Here is a 19,854-nt window from a genome sequence, read left to right as displayed (position 1 = left end):
ATGGTTCATGGGTTCGAGCCCCACATCAGGCTTGCTGCTGTCAGCGTGGAGCCTGCTTCAGATCCTCTGTCCCCTCTCTCCCCCTGCCCCTCCTCCACTTGTGCTCTTTCAAAAATAAATAAACATTAAAAAAAAAAAACAAAAAACTGTGGGGTTGCAGCCTGGGCATCTGTTTTGTTTTGTTGTTTTTTCTGAATGCCCCTGGGGATTCTAATAAAGAACCAAGGTTGAAAACCACAGCATTTGGCACCGTGTGAAAACATAATAGAGACTGTAAAACCATGCAAACACTGTGATTAATGATAATATGTGCCTTTCTGGAACAACAACTTTTAGATCTCGCAAGTGCACGGAAATGTACTGTGGTTCATTAAAGACAACTATTTAAAACTATGAACTTTCCGTTGGAACTCCCGCCTCCCATCAGCAGGAATGAATCTTTCCTGGGGAAAATGCAATTTCGAAAGCATCGTGAGTCACTCGAAGCTGTGATGGCTGGCATAATAATATCAGCATGGCGATAGAGCTAACACACGGGCGTGTTTCTCTTCCTGTACACTTTGCAGGTGTGTGTGGATAGAAATATCTGCAAGCCAAGGTTTGGAGTCCCTCCATGCTATTGTTGTAACAGGTGTAATGAGATGCAGGTGGTCACACGTCTGTGAACCACAAAACACCTCTCACATCCTTTGCCCTTCCTCTTGGCCCTTTGCTCTCTGGTTCTGTTCACGTTAGCATGTGACCTGCCGAAGGAATCCCCGGAAAAGAGGAGACTAGTTTATTTGAGCAAACACGTGTTAACTTCCTCTGGGTGGTGGAAAATGCATCAGGGGGTCTCCTAAAGAACATTCTCAGTGGTGCTTAGAACCTCTGGCACAGACATGTATAATTTTTAGATCATTTTCTCAAGCAAGGGATGCCAGCCTAGGTCACTGTGCATTTTCTTCGATGTATCACCACATCTGCCCAGAGCAGCTACGAATAATCTATACAAATGTCCTGCTTGGACCTCATTTTGTTATAAAATAAAGTGTGATGTGATTCCCTCATGGCCTGAGTTGGGCTCCCCATCTTTGCCCTGGAGAGATTACCAACAGGTTAGAATATTCCCTCCATTTGCTGGAACTCTGTTTTCTTGGCCATCCTCCTTCCCGACCGTCAACTGTCACTGCGCCAGCAACAGCGGCCCAGGCCCACAAAGCCTGAGATGTAGATGGCATTGACGTGGCCCACCCGCAGGCTGAAGGTTGAAATCCACGTGGATAAAAAGCAAATATCCGTTGGGTGTGGCATTTATTAGAGACTAAAGTACAGCCTTCTGACTGGTCTCTGAAATTTCTGTCTCCTTGCAATGACAAAAACTTAACAAACAAACCCCAAAGAATGGTGGGCCCTAAAGCAAGGGGGTTTGGGCAGCAGAAATAGAAAACCGCACCCAGGGAGGTGGGAGAAGCAGAGTCCGGCTCTCACATCACTGTTCCCTTGATCGCTAGTCTGCCAAGACTGGATGCAGAAGGGCGGGGCTCCTCCTACCTCAGCTTGACTTTTACGAAACAGATGAATGCCGCCGGGGTCCCCAGTCGGCTTCTAGAGGACTGCGTGCGTGAAATTCATCTACTCCCACCTCGACGAAAATGTCCAAACCCGCTCCGCCATCCCAAATACTCTGTACGAATACAGTGTATTTTTAAAAGTAAGTTTTTACCTTTTATCGAGCCAGTACCTGCAAAGTCTAAAAAGGCAAAGATTCGTTTGGAAAAATCGTAGTCCTCTGGTTTTCCTGCCCGGGGCCGCTTCACGCTCCTTAGGGGCAACCGCCTTGAACCCTTCCGCCTCGCTGCTTACCTCCAAACGGCAGGCTTCGCCAGCTCCTGGTGGGTTTCTGGGTTTTAAGCTGCGTTCACTTCCTACAGCAGAGAATGAGAATTTAGCTCTTCCTCACGAACACCCTGCCGTTCGTGGCAGCTACAAACGCACGCTGCGTGAGCCGTGTGGTGATTTCAGTTAGACTAATAGGCACTGTTCTATTACTGCGCTCATGTCAGTGTGGTTCCGCAGAAGCCACACGGTACACCATGATTCGTTGTCCCTTCCAGGCATGATATCGCAGTTTGTTTGCTCTGGCGTTAATCATTCCTTTTCAAATTTGTTTATTTTTCCACATATTTTTACAAATTAAACCTCCAGGGGCCCCCTGGGTGGCTGAGGCTGTTCAGCAGCTGACTGACTCTTGATTTTGGCTCAGGTCATGACCTCAGGTCCGTGAGTTCAAGCCCCACGTGGGGCTCTGCACGGGCAGTGCAGATCTCCTCTCTTCTCTCTCAGCGCCCCCCCTCGCCACTCGCGCACGTGTGTGCCCGCATGTGCTCTCTCAAAAATAAAAACTTAGGGGTGCCTGGGTGGCGCAGTCGGTTAAGCGTCCGGCTTCAGCCAGGTCACGATCTCGCAGTCCGGGAGTTCGAGCCCCGCATCAGGCTCTGGGCTGATGGCTCAGAGCCTGGAGCCTGTTTCCAATTCTGTGTCTCCCTCTCTCTGCCCCTCCCCCGCTCATGCTCTGTCTCTCTCTGTCCCAAAAATAAATAAACGTTGAAAAAAAAAATTAAAAAAAAAAATAAAAACTTAAAGAAAAATACAAATTCAACCTCCAAAACTCCCTCAGTTTAGTAAATCTCTTCGCAATGTGACCAAATACACTAAATGTTCTATCAATTTCATCATCTTAAAGAGGTTTCTTCTAGGGACACCTGGGTGGCTCAGTTGGTTGAGCGTCTGACTCTTGATTTCAGCTTAGGTCATGATCTCATGGTCCATGGGATCGAGCCCTGTGCTCTTGAGCGCCTGCGTGCACTCTCACTTGTGCTCGCTCTCTCTCTCTCTCTCTCTCTCTCTCTCTCTCAAAAATAAATAAACATTAAAAAGGTTTTTTTTCTGGAACCTCCTGAAGGATTTGTTACCAGAGAAACACAGGCCCAAGATGGAGCCACTTGCGCTCAGGACAGCAAACCAAGACTTAATTGCAATTTCAACCTCTGCAGTGGAATTTTAAGCCAATTAATCTGGAATTTTCTGGTCAGCACCTGTGAGGTAATCTGTGCCTGGGCCCTCTCCATCCCCTGAAGGAAGATGAGGTCATCTGCACATAAGACCCCCTGAAGGAAGTTGACTTTGCCAAAAACAATTCTTTCATTTCTTGAGCTAATAACTTTTTGCCTGCCTTCGCTTCCATTTTGTACACCGCCTTGGGGAGCCCCTCCCCTCCTCGCTGGATGGATGCTGCCTGATTCTGAATCTCTTAATAAAGCCAATTAGATTTTCAAATTCACTTGGTTGAATTTTGTTTTTTAACAGATGCCAATCTGTAGGCCAAAAAGATCCTTGTTAGAGGATCTTAAAATTGCCGTCACCTCTTTGTTACCTCCCATGTCATGTATTTCATAGCCTCTTCTCTCTTATTCCTTTTTTTTGGTTGGGGACTTTTCTATGGTTGATTCCTAAGAAGTGGCCATGTGAGGTAAATTTTTTCTAGGGTTTTGCATGTCTGTCTGAAAGCCTATTTTAAGCTATTTATTTTGAGAGAGAGAGAGAGAAAGTGAGAGAGTGTGTGTGTGTGTGTGTGTGTGTGTGCATGTGCATCAGGGAGGGGCACAGAGAGAGAGAGGGAGAATCCCAAGCAGGCTCCCCACTGTCAGAAAGGAGCCTGATGAGGGGGTCAATATCATGTCCATGAAATTATGACCTGAGCTGAAACCAAAACCTGGATGCTTAACCAACTGAGCCACTCAGGGGCACCCCACATGTCTGAAAGCTTTTTATTCTACTCTGCTGTTTGCTTCACATTTGGCTGGGTGTGGAGTTCCAATTGGGAGCCATTTTCCCTGGTAATGGGAATTCTGGGACCATCTCCATGTCTCTGAGCTTTTCATTGTCACTATTGAAAAGCTCAAGCTAGGGGCGCCTGGGTGGCTCAGTCGGTTAAGCATCCGACTTCGGCTCAGGTCATGATCTCGCGGTCCATGAATTCAAGCCCCGCGTCGGGTTCTGTGCTGACAGCTCAGAGCGTGGAGCCTGTTTCAGATTCTGTGTCTCCCTCTCTCTGACCCTCCCCCGTTCATGCTCTGTCTCTCTCTGTCTCAAAAATAAAAAAAAAAAGAAAAGCCCAAGCTATTCTGATTATTGACCTTTCCTATGAAAACTATTTTCTCTAGAAGCTTGTAGCATTGTCTCTTGGCTTCTAGGAATTTGAAATTTCATGGTGCTGTATGAGTCTATTTAGGTATTTATTTATTTATTTACATCTAAGTTAGCATATGGTGCAACAATGATTTCAGGAGTAGATTCCTTAATGCCCCTTACCCAGTTAGCCCAGCCCCCTTTCCACAACCCCACCAGCAACCCTCTGTTTGTTCTCTATATTTAAAAGTCTCTTATGTTTTGTCCCCCTCCCTTTTTTTATATTATTTTTGCTTCCCTTCCCTTATATTCACCTGTTTTGTATTTTAAATTCCTCGTATGAGTGAAGTCATATGATATTTATTTTTCTCTGACTAATTTTGCTTAGCATAATACCCTCTAGTTCCATCCACATAGTTGCAAATGGCAAGATTTCATTCTCTTTGATTGCCGAGTAATACTCCATTGTATATATATATATGCCACATCTTCTTTATCCATTCATCCATCGATGGACATTTGGGCTCTTTCCATACTTTGGCTATTGCTGATAGTGCTGCTATAAACATGGGGGTGCATGTGCCCCTTCGAAACAGCACACCTGTATCCCTGAGATAAATACCTAGTAGTGCAATTGCTGGGTCATAGGGTAGCTCTATTTTTAATTTTTTGAGGAACCTCCATACTGTTTTCCAGAGTGGCTGCACCAGTTTGCCTTCCCACCAGCAGTGCAAAAGAGATCCTCTTTCCTCCACATCCTCACCAACATCTGTTGTTACCTGAGTTGTTAATGTTAGTCATTCTGACAGGTGTGAGGTGGTATCTCATTGTGGTTCTGATTTGTATTTCCCTGATAATGAGTGTGTTGAGCATTTTTTCACGTGTCTATTAGCCATCTGGATGTCATCTTTGGAGAAGTGTCTATTCTTGTCTTTTTTCCCATTTCTTCGCTGGATGATTTGTTTTTTGGGTGTTGAGTTTGATAAATTCTTTATAGATTTTGGATACGAATCCTTTATCTGATATGTTGTTTGCGAATATCTTCTCCCATTCCGTCAGCTGCCTTTTAGTTTTGCTGATTGTTTCCTTTGCTGTGAGAAGCTTTTTATTTTGATGAGGTCCCAATAGTTCATTTTTGCTGTGGTTTCCCTGGCCTCCAGAGATATGTTGAGTAGGAAGTTGCTGCGGCCGAGGTCAAAGAGGTATTTGCCTGCTTTCTCCTCTAGGATTTTGATGGCTTCCCATCTTATGTTTAGGTCTTTCATCCATTTTGAGTTTATTTTTGTGTATGGTGTAAGAAAGTGGTCCAGGCTCATTCTTCTGAAAGCCGCTGTCCAGTTTTCCCAGCACCACTTGCTGAAGAAACTGTCTTTATTCCATTGGATATTCTTTCCTGCTTTGTCAAAGATTAGTTGACCATACGTTTGTGGGTCCATTTCTGGGTTCTCTGTTCCATTGATCTGAGTGTCTGTTTTTGTGCCAGTACCATACTGTCTTTACGATTACAGCTTTGTAGTATGGCTTGAAGTCTGGGATTGCGATGCATCCAGCTTTGGTTTTCTTGTTCAGGTTTGCTTTGGCTATTCAGGATCTTTTCTGGTTCCATACAAATTTTGGGATTGTTTGTTCTAGCTCTGTGGAGAACACTGGTGTTATGTTGATAGGGATTGCGAGTCCGTCTTTTAAATTTTAATTCCAGTTAACACAGTGTTATATTACTTTCAGGTGTACAATATAGTGATTCAGCACGACAGGTGCACCCCTAAGTCCCCATCACCTAATTAACCCATCCCTCCCACGTGTGGGTCTATTTTTATCTGTTGTGCTGGATGCTCTGTGGGCCCTTTTGATCTGGAAACTCCTGTCCTTTGATTCTGGGTCATTTTCATAAATTGTTTCAAATCCTCTCCTCTCCATTTCCTCTGCTCTCTCTAGAACTCCTGTTATTTAGATTTTCCTCCTCTTTGACCAGACTCTAGGGTTTTTTTTTTATCCTTTCTCTCCTACTTTTTTATTTTGTTTTACCTTTGAGAAATCCTCAGTTTATGTTCCAAACTCTCTCATGCATTTTTTCCTCAATTTCTGCCATCATGTCTTTAACCCAGAGTCTTTCCAATGAGCAGACTTGTCACGATCAGATCCAGCTTCTATTTCACGATGGCCGCTCTTCTCCCAACTTCTAGATTACCACTCTGGGTATCTTGAAGTCTTCTTCCCCTGTATTGTGTCTCTTCCTTCCCTCCAAGTTGGTTTTTTCTGAGTTGCTTGTTTCTTAGCCTGTTTCTCAAATGGCACATTTCCTCATATACCTTCTGATTCTTGGCTGTCTGCTCGGATTTAAGAGAAGAGCCTTAAAGCACTGATTGGAAGCTCCATGCACGTGACTGTAATCTCCACATAGGGAAATCTGGATGAGCCATTTTATTGCAGAAACCCAGAAGGTGGCATTTTTAGATTTTTTTTCCCTTCAGCTGATCCAAACCATGGGGTGGAAGCACGACAGGAAGGAGGGAGGAGGAGGACGTGCCTACATTCAGTATGGAAACCTTCATTTACGCCGCCCCATTGTTTGTTATCCAGTACTCTACCCAATGGTCCATGTGTCCCCTGAGCCTGTGACCCTTGGTTTTACCCCCTGCAGAGACTAAGCCACCACACAGAAGCATCCAGCTGTGTAGTGGGAGGAGGACTTAAGGATCAAATTCCTACCTGTTGCCCTATCATCACTTCAACTTCCTAAGGTGCTGGTGCTGCTGATTCCTCAGATGCATGTGCCTGTGTGTGCATGTGTAAACGTGTGTGTGTGTGTACACGCGCAATTTGAGTTGTTCTGTAGCTTCCCTACTACTGGCTTTGGATCTTGCTTTCTGAAGTCGGCTAAGTTACCATTCATCTATCTGCTGTTCGGCTTCCAAAATTGTCAATATTGTCTTCTCTCCAATTCTTGTGAGTTTATACATTTAAAAATATATATTTTACCATCTTTACTGTCATTTAGTGAGTTTAAGGAGGGAGTAGATATAAATATTTGTATTCAGTCCCTGTCTCTATCCAGAAGTCCTAATTGCAGCCTTCTTTTTATTGAATATGCTTTCTGTCTCTACTCTTTCCAACAGTCTGTTCACAACGCTTGGAAAAGCTGCCTTGTCCCCCCGGTGTGGTTCCCTGACCTGTTTTCCCCAAAGCCATCTTCCAGACCCTCACAGGTTAGCTTGCCACACGCTCTCCTTCCGTGGGACTTCTAGGCACACACCAGCTTGTGGCATCTACTCGGGACAGACCTGATGGGGCTGAAAACCCAGGGATCTAGGAAGAGAAGAAGTATTCCCCATTGACATCCTGACACTGAGAACCAGACGGCCTCCAATTCTCACCTGGCCATCTTGTATCCAAGAAAACTGCTTTCTGATTTTGTTTTGGGGTTTTTTTTGTTCTATCTTCTTAGTCATTTAGAAACAAGAGAAAGGGAAAAAAAAAAAAACACAACCCAGCTGCAAGTAACAGAAACCCCCAAACCCAAACCAACTTAGGTCGCATAAGCATGGTTAGGCTTACATGATTCAAAGGCTGAGGTGGGCCAGCCTTCAGGGCTCATTGACCCAGTTGTTCTATGATGTCATCAGTGGCCAAGTCTTTTCATTTTATTTCAGTTTCCTGTCCACATTATTCTCTCTCTCTCTCTTTCTCTCTTTCTCTTCTTGAGAGGGAGACAGACAGAGAATCTTAAGCAGTCTCCATGCTCAGCACAGAGTCCAATGTGGGGCTCGATTCCATGACCCTGGGATCAGGACCTGAACAGAAATCAAGAATCAGACACTCAACCTACTGAGTCACCCATGCGCCCCTATCCACATTATTCTTGTCTCATTTGGAAACCAGCTCCTGTCATGGTTATAGGAAGGCTATGCCAGTAGTAGACCTTCCTTTGTCATGGTCAATGTGAGCGTGCATGCATGGGGGTGGAATGAGGGGAGAAGGAAAGGAATGGAGGGAGAGGGAGGGGGGCACAAAGGAGGAGACTTTTCCCCAAATTCCACCCCTTCATGGTTGGGTGGACATATGTCACATGCCATCTGTGTTAACAGGGAATGCCATGCATAGTTGGCTCTGTTCTAGGAGGTGGGGAGAGTCTACCAGGAGACCAGAGCAGAACAGGGCAAAGAAAATGAATACCTTAAAACTGGAGTGGTGACTGGGGCGCCTGGCTGGCTCAGTTAGTAGGCTGATCTCAGAACTGTGGGTTCGAGTCCCACATTGGGTATTGAGATTACTTACAAATATATATAAAATCTTGAAAAAGAAAACAACAACACAGAACTGTAGCGGTGGCAATGTTACCAAGACAGAAAGAAGAGTTTCTGGGGGATAGTGTTTGAGGTCATTGGGAAATCAAGTAGGAGAACAACGTGAAGAAAGTGAAGCAAGCAGGAGGACTAATGGAGGAGACCAGGGGGGCCTGAGAACCTGGAGGGAGAGAAGAGCCCACTTGGGACACCATATCCATTGGCCCCTGTTGTGGGTTGAGCTGTACCCTCCAAAAAGATATATTGACATCCTAACCCCTTGTGCCTATGAATGTGACCTTATTTGGAAATAGGGTCTTTGCAGATGTCCTCAAATTAAGATGAAGTCACACTGGGGAACCTGAGTGGCTCAGTCAGGGAAGCGTCTGACTCTTGATTTTGGCTCAGGTCGTGATCTACAATTTGTGAGTTCAAGCCCCGAGTTGTGCTCCATGCTGATGGCGCGGAGCCTGCTTGGGATTCTCTCTCCCTCTCGCTCTGACCCTTCCCCACAGAGAGGAGCCTGCCCTGTGAAGAGGGAGCAGAGATTGGAGTCACACAGCTGCAGGCCAAGGGCTTCTGGCCGCACCAGAAGCTGAGAGAAGTGCCCAGAGGAGTCTCCCCAGGGCCTCCCAAGAGAGCACAAGAGAGCACAGCCCTGTCGGCAGCCGACACCTCGATTTTAGAGTCCAAGACTCCAGATTGTAAGGGAACAAATCTCTGCTGTGTAAAGTCACTCTGCTGTGGATAGTTGTCACAGCAGTCCTAGGAAATGAGCACAGGCCCCCAGCAGAAAACAGATGGCATGCTCAAACGGGAAATGAGAAGTGTCTCTACAGTGTGGGTAAAGTTGGTGGGACCAACATGACACAATTAAGCACTGGGCCTAGGAAAGACCTCACCAGTGCCGGAATTCAGGGGCAAGGTGGGAGCTGTCACTGACAGCCAGAAGGAGCACTCAGCTGTAGGAGATGCAGCCAACCAAGGCAGTCTGGAAAGGGGACTTCTGGACTTCCTTCGCCGCCTCTCTGTCCTTGGCTGAATCCACCAGAAGCCAGAGCAAGGAAGACACTGATGCTGTTCCGATAGACCAGCTTCCTGAGTCAGAGAACAGAATGGAGAAGGGTGGGGACTGGACCCAGAAGGACCTGTGGAAAATACCCTGGGGAAAAAAGAAGAAAGAACAAGAAATGTGGTTTCAGCTAGAATGTTCTTAGAGAACCAGTCCATACATTTGAAGCTGTTCCCAAAAGTAAGGTGTCCAAGAAAGAGAGCCAATGAATATGACAATAAGGGATGTTAGCCACATTTCCATGTGTCTCTATATGCAGACTTCAGATTACCACAGTTTCTGGTTCTCTAAACTATCAAAAGGCAGGGGGGAGGGATACTGAGGGGATAGACAGGATTCAAACCAGAGCTTTCATCAGGGCTGGCTTTGATGTTAGCGCCTTTCTCCTGTTTGTCTCCATAACTCCTCATAAGCCATGTGTCTTCTGGAGAAATGTGTTCATCAGGTTTTCTCATCCCTGCCAACCAGCTGATGGTAATTAGCTTCTTGGTTTCCCCAGCTGGAATGGGCCTTAAGCAGCCATAAGAATGGGGTGGGGGTGGTTTAGGAGCTGGGAGCTGGTGCTTCCTTCAGACCCCAGCTGGCTGCTCCAAGCAACCCACCCGGCCTTGCCTGGGTTTTGGTCCTACCCCTGGAAATGGTCACTACAGCCGCCAGTAGCTTGTTCTTAACAACTCAGGACTCGTTCACATCTCAGACTTAGGCTAGCATGTTATCATGGAAATCATTCAGGTACTTTATTATAGCATAGAAGGCAGGACTTTTAATATCTAAATGAAATAATGAGAACTGAAAAACTATACATTAGAATAAAGCAAATAACCAAATTCCAGTAAAAACTGGATTGCTGTGCCTTCTATCAGTTTAAATTTATGAACCCAACATTTCCAAGGACAGAGGACTCAGAATTATCATAATGGCTCTGATACAGAACAAAACCATCCATTACTATCTCTTCCTGCATAAGCTGGGCTTTCATCCTCATTAAATTGTAAAAATGATGAAGTAGTGGCCTCCATGAGAAATGTAAAATGTTTTCAATTAAAAGATACACTTGAGGGAGAGGATTTTATTTATAGATGATCATTACCATGTTAGTCAAATTCACGTATCCATGTCCGGCACCCAATAAATCATAATTCCGTATTATAAGAATTCTTTCAGGGCACCTGGGTGGACCTATTGGTTGAGCGTCTGACTCTTGATTTGGGCTCAAGTCATGATCCCAGGGTCATGGGATCGAGCCCCAAGTCAGAATCCACTCTGAACTCGGAGCCTGCTTCAGGTTCTCTCTCTCTCCCTCTGCCCTTCTTCCCCGCTTGCGCGCACGCTCGCTCTCTCTCAAAAAAGAATACATAAAATAAAAATCTTAAAAAATAAATGATCTTGAGCTTCCTCACCACACAGATTCACACATATGAAAATGGTCAGAACTGGGATTTTTTTGTTCATGTGAGATGAAAGATCACTGCTACCAAAAGAAATAATTATAACAATCACTAACATTTAATGACTTCTTATCGTGCTTGACCCACGTGTATGACTTCATTCAATCTTCAGGGCAGCCCTCTGGGGTGTGTTCTTTTTTTTTTTTTTTTAATGTTTATTTATTTTTGAGAGAGATAGAGCAAGCGGGAGTGGGGGAGGGGCAGAGAGAGAGGGAGACACAGAATCTAAAGCAGGGTCCAGGCTTCGAGCTGTCAGCACAGAGCCCAATGCGGGGCTCAAACCACGAACCTCGAGATCATGACCTGAGTCAAAGTCGGCCACTCAACCAACTGAGCCACCCAGGAGCCCTGGGGTGTGTTCTATTTTAATGACAGGCCATGTTTTGGCCACTATGCTTTTCATCCCAAGGTTTAATAGGGTTTTCTTTTCATTTATTTAAACAAAATCCAAAATTGGTTTTAAGAAGACATGTAGTTCAGCTGTAAATTACTAAAGACCTGGATTACAAGTTTGGCCATGAGAACCTAGAAAAAGGGAATATTCACCAATGAAGTTATAGATTCTCTTGAAATTGATTTGTGAAATTAGCATGTTCCATATAAAATACAAGGTTTTGTCTGATTGATTGACTTTGAGAACTAGATTAATTCTAAAGGTTACATGGACAAATAAGCATGTAAGAACACCAGGAAAAGTCTAATCAAGAGGGGCACTGAGGAAGGACTCCCCTATGAAGTGATGTCAACAACCAGGAAGGGTCAGAGATTTTAACCTTCCTGCAAGCTAACAAGTTAGCCCCCTACAGGTTCATGATATGATAGAAGATACAAGATTCCTGGCTAAAGCAAAGTGTCAGCATTATCAACATTTTCCTGGATGTGTTCCCTGAACCCTAGTTTCCACAAGTGACATGAATACAGCCATGTAGGTTGCCTGACAGGGGAGAAACTCTGAACTTAGGGAGCCCAAATCTTTTATAACAGACGGGAGCATGCCTGCCCTTTGCTTCTGGGAGACATGATCTCTGTCTTCCAACACTGTTTGTTATACACATATCCTTTAAAGGAAGCCCAGAACAAAGGCATCATCAGCTCAAAGGATGTGCAAATTTAAAGGTTTTTTTTTAATTTTTTTAATGTTTGTTTATTCTTGAGAGAGAGACAGACAGACCACAAGTGAGGGAGGGGCAGAGGGAGAGGGAGACACAGAATCCAAAGCAGGCTCCCGGCTCTGAGCTGTCAGCACAGAGCCAGACATGGGGCTCAAACTCATAAGCCGTGAGATCGTGACTTGAGTAGAAATCAGACGCCCAACCGACTGAGCTGCCCAGGCCCCCCCACCCCCTAAGTTTCTTTATTTTTCAGGGAGAGAGCACAAGCTGGGAAGGGGCAGAGAGAAAGGGAGGGACACAGAATCCAAACCAGGCTCCAGGCTCTGAGCTGCCAGCACAGAGCCTGATGTGGGGCTTGAACCCATGAGCTATGAGATCATGACCTGAGCCAAAGTCAGATGCTCAACCAACTGAGCCTCCCAGGCACCCCTCAAAAAATGTGCAAAAATGCAAGAAACACACAGACAATTGTCTCCAGGAGATAGCACAAGATATTATGGAAGCCCTATAATTAAACAGGGACTATGGGCCATGAAAAGACAAATAAACGGAATAGAATACAAAAATCAAAGTGGAGCCAGATTATATGGGAATTTAGAATTTGACAAAGGTATCATATCAAATCATTGGGAGAAAACATGGACTTTTGACAAATGGTGATAAGAAAATAAAGTCATCTGGGAAAAAATCAGGTTGGCTCCATATGTCACAATGTACTTGGTATAAGTTCCAAATGAAGCAAAGACTTACTTACAAAATGAAACTATGTGGAATTGATGAGATATTACACCAAAATAATAATTATATATCATACTTCTGGGAAACAGTGGAAGAATTTAGCTTTATCTGCATTTTCCTGGTTGTTTTTTTTTTAACAGCTGACAAATGTAGAAGGAATGATAGAGTTAGAACACTGCCGTCTTGAATCATCATGGTCATGATCAATTAAAGCTAAAATTATCAATGTATGGTCAAACCATTGGATAGAAGTTTGAGGAGTGTGATAGTTAATTGTATGTCAACTTGGGTAGGCCAGTCTGAATGTCACTGTAAAGGTATTTTTTAGATGAGATTGACATTGAAATCACTAGACCGAGTAAAGCAGATTGTCCTCCATGATATGGGTGGGCCTCATCCAACCCTTTGAAGGCCATAAAAGAAAAAGACTGAAGTCTCCCAAAGAAGTGGGAATTCTGTCTCCAGCCTGACAGCCTATTCTGCAGATTTTGGACTCAACAACTACCATGACTGTGTGAGCCAACTTCTTAAAATCAATCTTTCCTCCCTCTTTCTCTCTCCATACATATACATGCACATCATTGGTTTTGTTTCCCCAGAAAACCCTGACAAATACAATGGATTACAGGCTATTCACATGTCTCAAAGTATATCCTGCAGTTAACTTAATAATTGCAAAGTGAAAAAAGGGAACTTTGCTGTGGAGACATCTGAAGGGGATTACCTTAACTGAGTGATCCCAGTAACGGGATGAACAAACATCATCATGTGCCCCCTAATGCAATGCACTGAGAAAGATCCAATATCACTGATGTAGGAGCCCTTCCAAAAATGAGCCAACTGATTCTAATCAAGAGGAAAGCTTGATTTGATTGTTCCCTGGAACATAGTACAAAGCAAATGGCCTCTACTCTTTAATACAAAATGTCAATGTCATTGAAGAGGGAAAAAAAGAAGAAGAAGAAGAGGAAGAAGAAGCCTGAGGAACTGGTCTTGATTAAAGGAAAGAAGGACAAAACAACTAAATACAAGGTACAAAGCACAATCCTGGAGTAGAGGCTTAGAAAAAAATTGCCTATAAAATACATTACTGGACAAGTGGTTAGCTAATAGAATAGCATTATTATGGTATCCCCTGACTTGGACTAATTGTACTATAATTAGGTAAGAGAATGTCTTTGCTCTTATGAGATACTGTGAGTGAGAGAGAAGGAGGGGCTGGGGAGAGCAGAGAATGAGAGCAAGAAAGCAGTGCGTAAAAATGGCTAAGATCCGTGAACTCAGGTGAAGGTTATATGGAGTTTATCATATTCTATTGTAATCTTACAACTTTTCTTTTTTTTTTTTTAATTTTTTTTTCAACGTTTATTTATTTTTGGGACAGAGAGAGACAGAGCATGAACGGGGAGAGGCAGAGAGAGAGGGAGACACAGAATCAGAAACAGGCTCCAGGCTCTGAGCCATCAGCCCAGAGCCCGACGCGGGGCTCGAACTCACGGACCGCGAGATCGTGACCTGGCTGAAGTCGGATGCTTAACTGACTGCGCCACCAAGGCGCCCCTCTTACAACTTTTCTGACATCCAAGGGCTTTTTTTTCTTCAGAATAAAAAGTTTAAATTAAAAAAAGAAAATATAAACATTAGAAATGTTTAAATCAGAGGCATCTGGGTGGCACAGTCGGTTAAGTGACCAACTCTTGATTTCGGCTCAGGTCATGATCTCACGGTTCGTGAGTTTGAGCTCCATGTCAGGCTCTGGGCTGAGAGCCTGCTTGGGATTCTCTCTCTCCCTCTCTCTGCCCCTCCCCTGCTCATGATCTCTTTCTCTCAAAATAAACAAATAAAACTTAAAAAAAAAAAAGGAAATATTTAAATCAAATATTAAGCATGCTATGGAAAGACAGACATGGAAGAGTTTCCAATTCATTTAATTATATGGTACATTTTTTTTTACCTCTACTCCCCACACATATAATCATGATGAACTAAGATATTGTAGCAGTAAGCAGTCCATTTGCACCCCTCCCCCCCCCCCCCCCAATTTTCCTGGTGTGAGTCCTCCTGGGGTCCTCACTCCCTATTGTATAATCAGTATTATTTCAAGGCCACCTATTATGTGGCTTGGTACAGGACCTAGTTTTTAAAATGCTGGTACCTATGGTATGTTTTTCTTCCTTTACCTATTTATTCTAAAGATTTCTTAAATTCTGGTGTATTATGTCTTAAAGCTCTGATCAAGCACATTTCTATACTGAATAATATGGCAGCTGTGCCATTGTTGTGGGGCTTCAGCTCATGCCAGGTCAGAAGCAGAAGCAGCCTGTGCTGGACAGTTAGCGGTCAGTGCCAGATGGGACAGGCAGTGGGGTCACAGGTTAGGCTCTGAGAGATGGAATCTGGTGATGGTCAGCAGGGGCAGAGCTACAAGCCCCGGTTTTCAAGAGCGGGCTTTGGAGAAACCAAGGCCTCTGGACAAAGGGTGGGGACAAGATGGGGGTCTAGGTGCTAAAATGCTTGTACCAAATGGGGTATTGGCCTCAAAAAAGAAATGCAAATGTTCCTTCCTTGAGAAGGAAGTGGGCGTCAATGACCCCCTCCTGCAAGACTCCTCACACACAAGCTCTTGAGCTCACAACTTCTTCAGCTTTTTGGTTACCTTTCATCTCTGCCTTCATTGTCCTTCACTCATCACCCACCCCCACTCTGACTTCCCTATAAATCACTCATTTAGAACCATGTAGATTCAGCTGAAGGGTGTCCCCTGTGACTACAGATGCACTGAATGTTTCTTTTGGGTGAATGGAAATGACCAACTGTTAAAATCGATATCCAGGGGCACCTGGGTGGCTCAGTTGGTCAAGCGTCTGACTTCGGCTCAGGTCATGATCTCAGGGTTTGTGAATTTGAGCTCCACATCAGGCTCTGTGGTGTGACCTGATCAGGTGGAGGCCGGTGGTGCCGGCGGTGAAAGAATTCACCCAAGGCACAACAAAGGAGATAGAAGTTGATTGAATACACGGCAAGGGAGCGTTGGGCATGGTAGCAAGGGAGAGACTATGCCAAGAGGCAGTGGTCGGTGTCTATAGTTAAGGGGGAAGGTGAGCAGGTATGGGAATGTATAGAATTTTCCTTTTTTGGTACCTGTGTCTAGGTGTAAGTAGCACATTGGTCAGCTAGGGCGTATGGATATTTTGAGGTGGGTTGCCTAATGGACCTGTTTGTATTTAGCCAGGGGGTAAGGGTCACTGTGGGCCCTTCTGCCTTACTCAGGTTTCCATTGTTCAGGTTGGTTGCCTAAAACGGTCCTCTACAGTCACCGGGTTATGAAGCTTCCCATCCCCTCCAGTGGCAAGTGACAAAGGTTAAGCTTTATCTATTCTTTAACTCCTAAACTTAATAAAGATTGATCAGTGGTAGCAATGCAAGTTCATTGAAGTAATCCTGCAAACTAAGACTTGTGCCATGCTTTAAAACACAGTTTCTGACAGTTTTTATTACACATCGATGTTTACTCGTGTTGAAAGTAAGTATTCAGGTATAACAATAAAGGTGAATGGCATGGTTTATATTACTGGCATCACTATGCTGGTCAGAGTTCATGGCAACCTAGGTGTTCGAGGTGTGGGTTCCCGAAAAGACAAAGGAGTTGGCTTCTGGACCTTCCATGGGCACACCTGGCTGCACAGCTGAATCACAGATTTTAGCCAAAAGCCGAGACCACAGTTAAGCGTCTTTGCAGCCTTATCTGCTACCAGGTATTTTTCAAGAAAGGTTTCCTGGTCTTCCTGCCGAACATTTTTCCAGAAGGCTGAAGCCACCGCCTTGGCCCTCTGCCAACTCAGTAGTCTTTAAGTTTTAGCAAGCACCTGTAGCCTACGTGATTGCTTAACTAAACCTTTCTTTGTATAGATCATGAATTGTTTCCTAGAAAGACTCAGAACCCAGCCGTCTTACCCAACTTCCCCCCAAGGGCACCAGGACACAACCTCAGAGCACCACGATAATGTCTGTAGCTGGCACCATTGAGTCTGCAGGCAATCAAGTGTGACAGACCACTGTGCTCCCCTTTTACTGATTAACTGCCCTAAAATTCCTTTACAAAATTATTGGGCCAGACAGAAACCTAGGAGTTGGTTTTTGGACAAGAGCTGGCCTTCCCCAGGTAGTCGGCCTCCTGAACAAAGCTCCTATTCCTTTCCAATCAAAACTCATCTCTTGAGTATTGGCTTTTCTCCCTCCCTCCCTCCCTCCCTCCCTCTCCCTCTCCCTCTCCCTCTCCCTCTCTCCTTTTCTTTTCTTTTCTTTTCTTTTCTTTTCTTTTCTTTTCTATTCTTTTCTCTTCTCTACTTTTCTCTTCTTTTCTCTTCTCTTCTCTTCTCTTCTCTTCTCTTCTCTTCTTTTCTTTTTTCTTTCTAGAGAGTGTGATCACAAACAGGAGAAGGGCAGAGGGAGAGAGAGAATCTTAAGCAGGCTCTACACCTAGCATGGAGAGGCTCTATCTCAGGAACCATAAGATCATGACCTGAGCTGAAATCAAAAGCAGATGCTTAACTCACTGAACCACCTGGGCGCCCCTTGAGTACTGGCCTTTCGAGGGATGGGCAGCCGAACTTGGGTTTTTGGTGGCAAGGTGAGGTACAACAGGATTCAGACCGCATGTCAGGTGACACCGCCAGAGCTCACTTCTCTGGGGGGGATGGATGGCTCAGACCCCACATCTTGATGCATTTGTCCTCTCTGTAGGGATGTGCAGAGGCAGAATCTGTTCTTTGTCCACACACCGTCGGAGCAATGCCCAACACAAAGCTGGCCATCAATCCTTTCTCGTTGAAGAGGCGAATGAGGTGAACAAGCAAATGAGCAGGAACCTGTAGCAACATCAGCATTTAATTCAAGGTAAGACCAGCAGTTATTTGCCCCGAGGACATCAGGTCATGACCTTTCTGGAGGCAGACGTTTTGACCTTATGATATAATTAAGATCTTTTTCTTTTTCTTTTCTTTTTTTTTTTTTTTTTTTGAAAGAGTGTGCACACCAGTTCAGGAGGGGAGGAACAGAGAGAGGGGAGATTTTTTTTTTAATTGGGTTTTACTTTTTTTTTTTAAGTTTACTTATTTATTTTGAGAGAGGTGGGGGAAGAGCAGAGAGAAAGGGAGAGAATCCCAAGCACAGTGAAGAGCCCAACATGGGGCTCGAACCCACGAACAGTGAGATCATGACCTGAACCAAGGGCTCAGAGTCAGGTCTTAATTAACGGAGCCACCCAAGTGCCCTGGGGAGAATCTTAAGCAGGCTCTGCGCTCATCTCATGGCAGATCTCCTCTCACAACCTTGAGATCATGACCTGAGCCAAAATGGAATCGGATGCTTAACTCACTGACCACCCAGGTGTCCCTGGAGATCTTTTTCAACCTTGGATGGCTTTGCTAGAAACCCACCATAGGTGCTTGGGCCTCCGAGGGAATGTTTCAGACACCACAGGATGTCCACTCCTCCAGAGCGCTGGAAGCAATAGCAGGACGGGCAGCGTTTCCAGAGAGGGCCAGTTTCGAGGATCACTCCTTGGAGGGAGGGGGAAGGAATGTGCGCGCAAGGATTGTGATGTGCTGGCGGGTCGCCGTGCTCTGCTTCACAAGCTGCGGCCCCAGCGTCAGCTTTTAGAGCAGGCTTCTTAAATTGCTGGCTCAATTGGCTCTGACTCACCACCTGACTCGTTCTTGCTCTTTTTTTCCATTATAGAAACCTTATCTTGTGCGTCAAGATCAGAGATAAAGATGTGAGAATCTAACAGGTGGGGGCGGGGAGGGGGTTGGGCTGTATGGGGGAGAAGGAAGGGGGGACAGAAGCCCTTATAAATGCCCCCTTCGCCAGGGAGGGTGTCTCTAGCCATCAAAGGAGAGCCCGGTTCCCTCACTGTGGCCGCAGACAGCACAGGGAAGACAGAAACTCACCTGAAATGAGAGCTGCTCCCAGAGCCTGGTGCCATCCCCAGGCTCGCTGGCTGCAGGGCTCCAGCCCAGTCCCTCTAGACCCTGATCCTGACTCCTGACACAGGGGTAACTTTTGTAAGGGCAAATATAAATTAAAAATTAAAGGCTTAATTCTCCCAGTTGAAAGGAAGGGGGGAAAACACTCCCCTGCCTCATTTTTCTTTCAGAATTCCTTTCTCCATCCTTTCCAAATGCACAGGAATCTTTTTAATGGCCACAGAAGCCATTTGCCAGTCTTACAACTCGAAGACCCGGGGGGCATCTCTTTGTGTGTGATCATCAAGGAAGGTGACGCCCCAGCTTCCAGTTTCCCTTTTGGGGGAGATGTGCCTAACTTCACCTGACTCCACATCGTGGAACCCGCCTGACATAAACGAGTTATCCACTTAGGTGCCCAAGAGAGATGCTTTCTGTCTTTGCAGCCCCTCCAGCTGGTTGCCTGTGATGCTCACACAATCTGGTTTAACGCTGTTCAGTAATAAACCTGTTTTCTTTCTCTTCTACCTTTGTGGAGGGGGTTTGGGGGGTTAGGAGTGGATTTCATTTCTAATTATATTCCCCGCACTTTGTCCAGCACCAGGGACATGGTTTTCACAACAAGAACAAGTAGGGAGACATGGAATCCTGTCTATTGACCCAACAAAGGTGGCCCAGGCCCAGCCCTCTGCAGTTTCTCTGCCAGATTCCTAGCCACTGATTTTCCCCTTGCGGGCTTTGAACTGCGGACGGAACACACTCCATGAGCAGAATGTTGAGCCCAAAGCTATGGGGACAGAATGTCATAAGTGACCTGAGAGGGCCGGTGATGGTCCACACTCACCGATTCCGCCTCCAACCTGAGAGGCCAGGGAACATTCCAGTGTGGTGATAGGCCTCTGAATTGCATCACCCCAGGGTGGCATCACATCCCTTGTTCATTCCTTGTTTTGTGGCTTGCCCCGGGGGTGTGGCTGTTCTCTCACCCTAGGCAATTAAAGAGGCCCTCCCACTGCACAGGACATAATTACCCGCTTCAGGATACTCCCCTCCCTTATTGCCAGC

The 19,854-nt window shown here is 45.3% G+C and overlaps 1 long non-coding RNA gene across 1 annotated transcript; it reads left to right on the top strand.

Annotated features, from left to right (window-relative positions):
- Positions 1 to 1,583: 1,583 nt before the first annotated feature.
- Positions 1,584 to 19,314, top strand: LOC122468221. Its single transcript, XR_006293172.1, has 4 exons — positions 1,584 to 1,693; positions 17,567 to 17,719; positions 18,563 to 18,599; positions 18,981 to 19,314. It is a non-coding gene; the product is annotated as an uncharacterized LOC122468221 (long non-coding RNA).
- Positions 19,315 to 19,854: the final 540 nt, after the last annotated feature.

Source organism: Prionailurus bengalensis, chromosome A1 (genome assembly GCF_016509475.1).
Source record: "Prionailurus bengalensis isolate Pbe53 chromosome A1, Fcat_Pben_1.1_paternal_pri, whole genome shotgun sequence".
Taxonomy (NCBI): Eukaryota; Metazoa; Chordata; class Mammalia; order Carnivora; family Felidae; genus Prionailurus; species Prionailurus bengalensis.
Note: the sequence above shows the minus strand (reverse complement) of the source record. Positions and strands in the feature narration are given on the sequence as shown.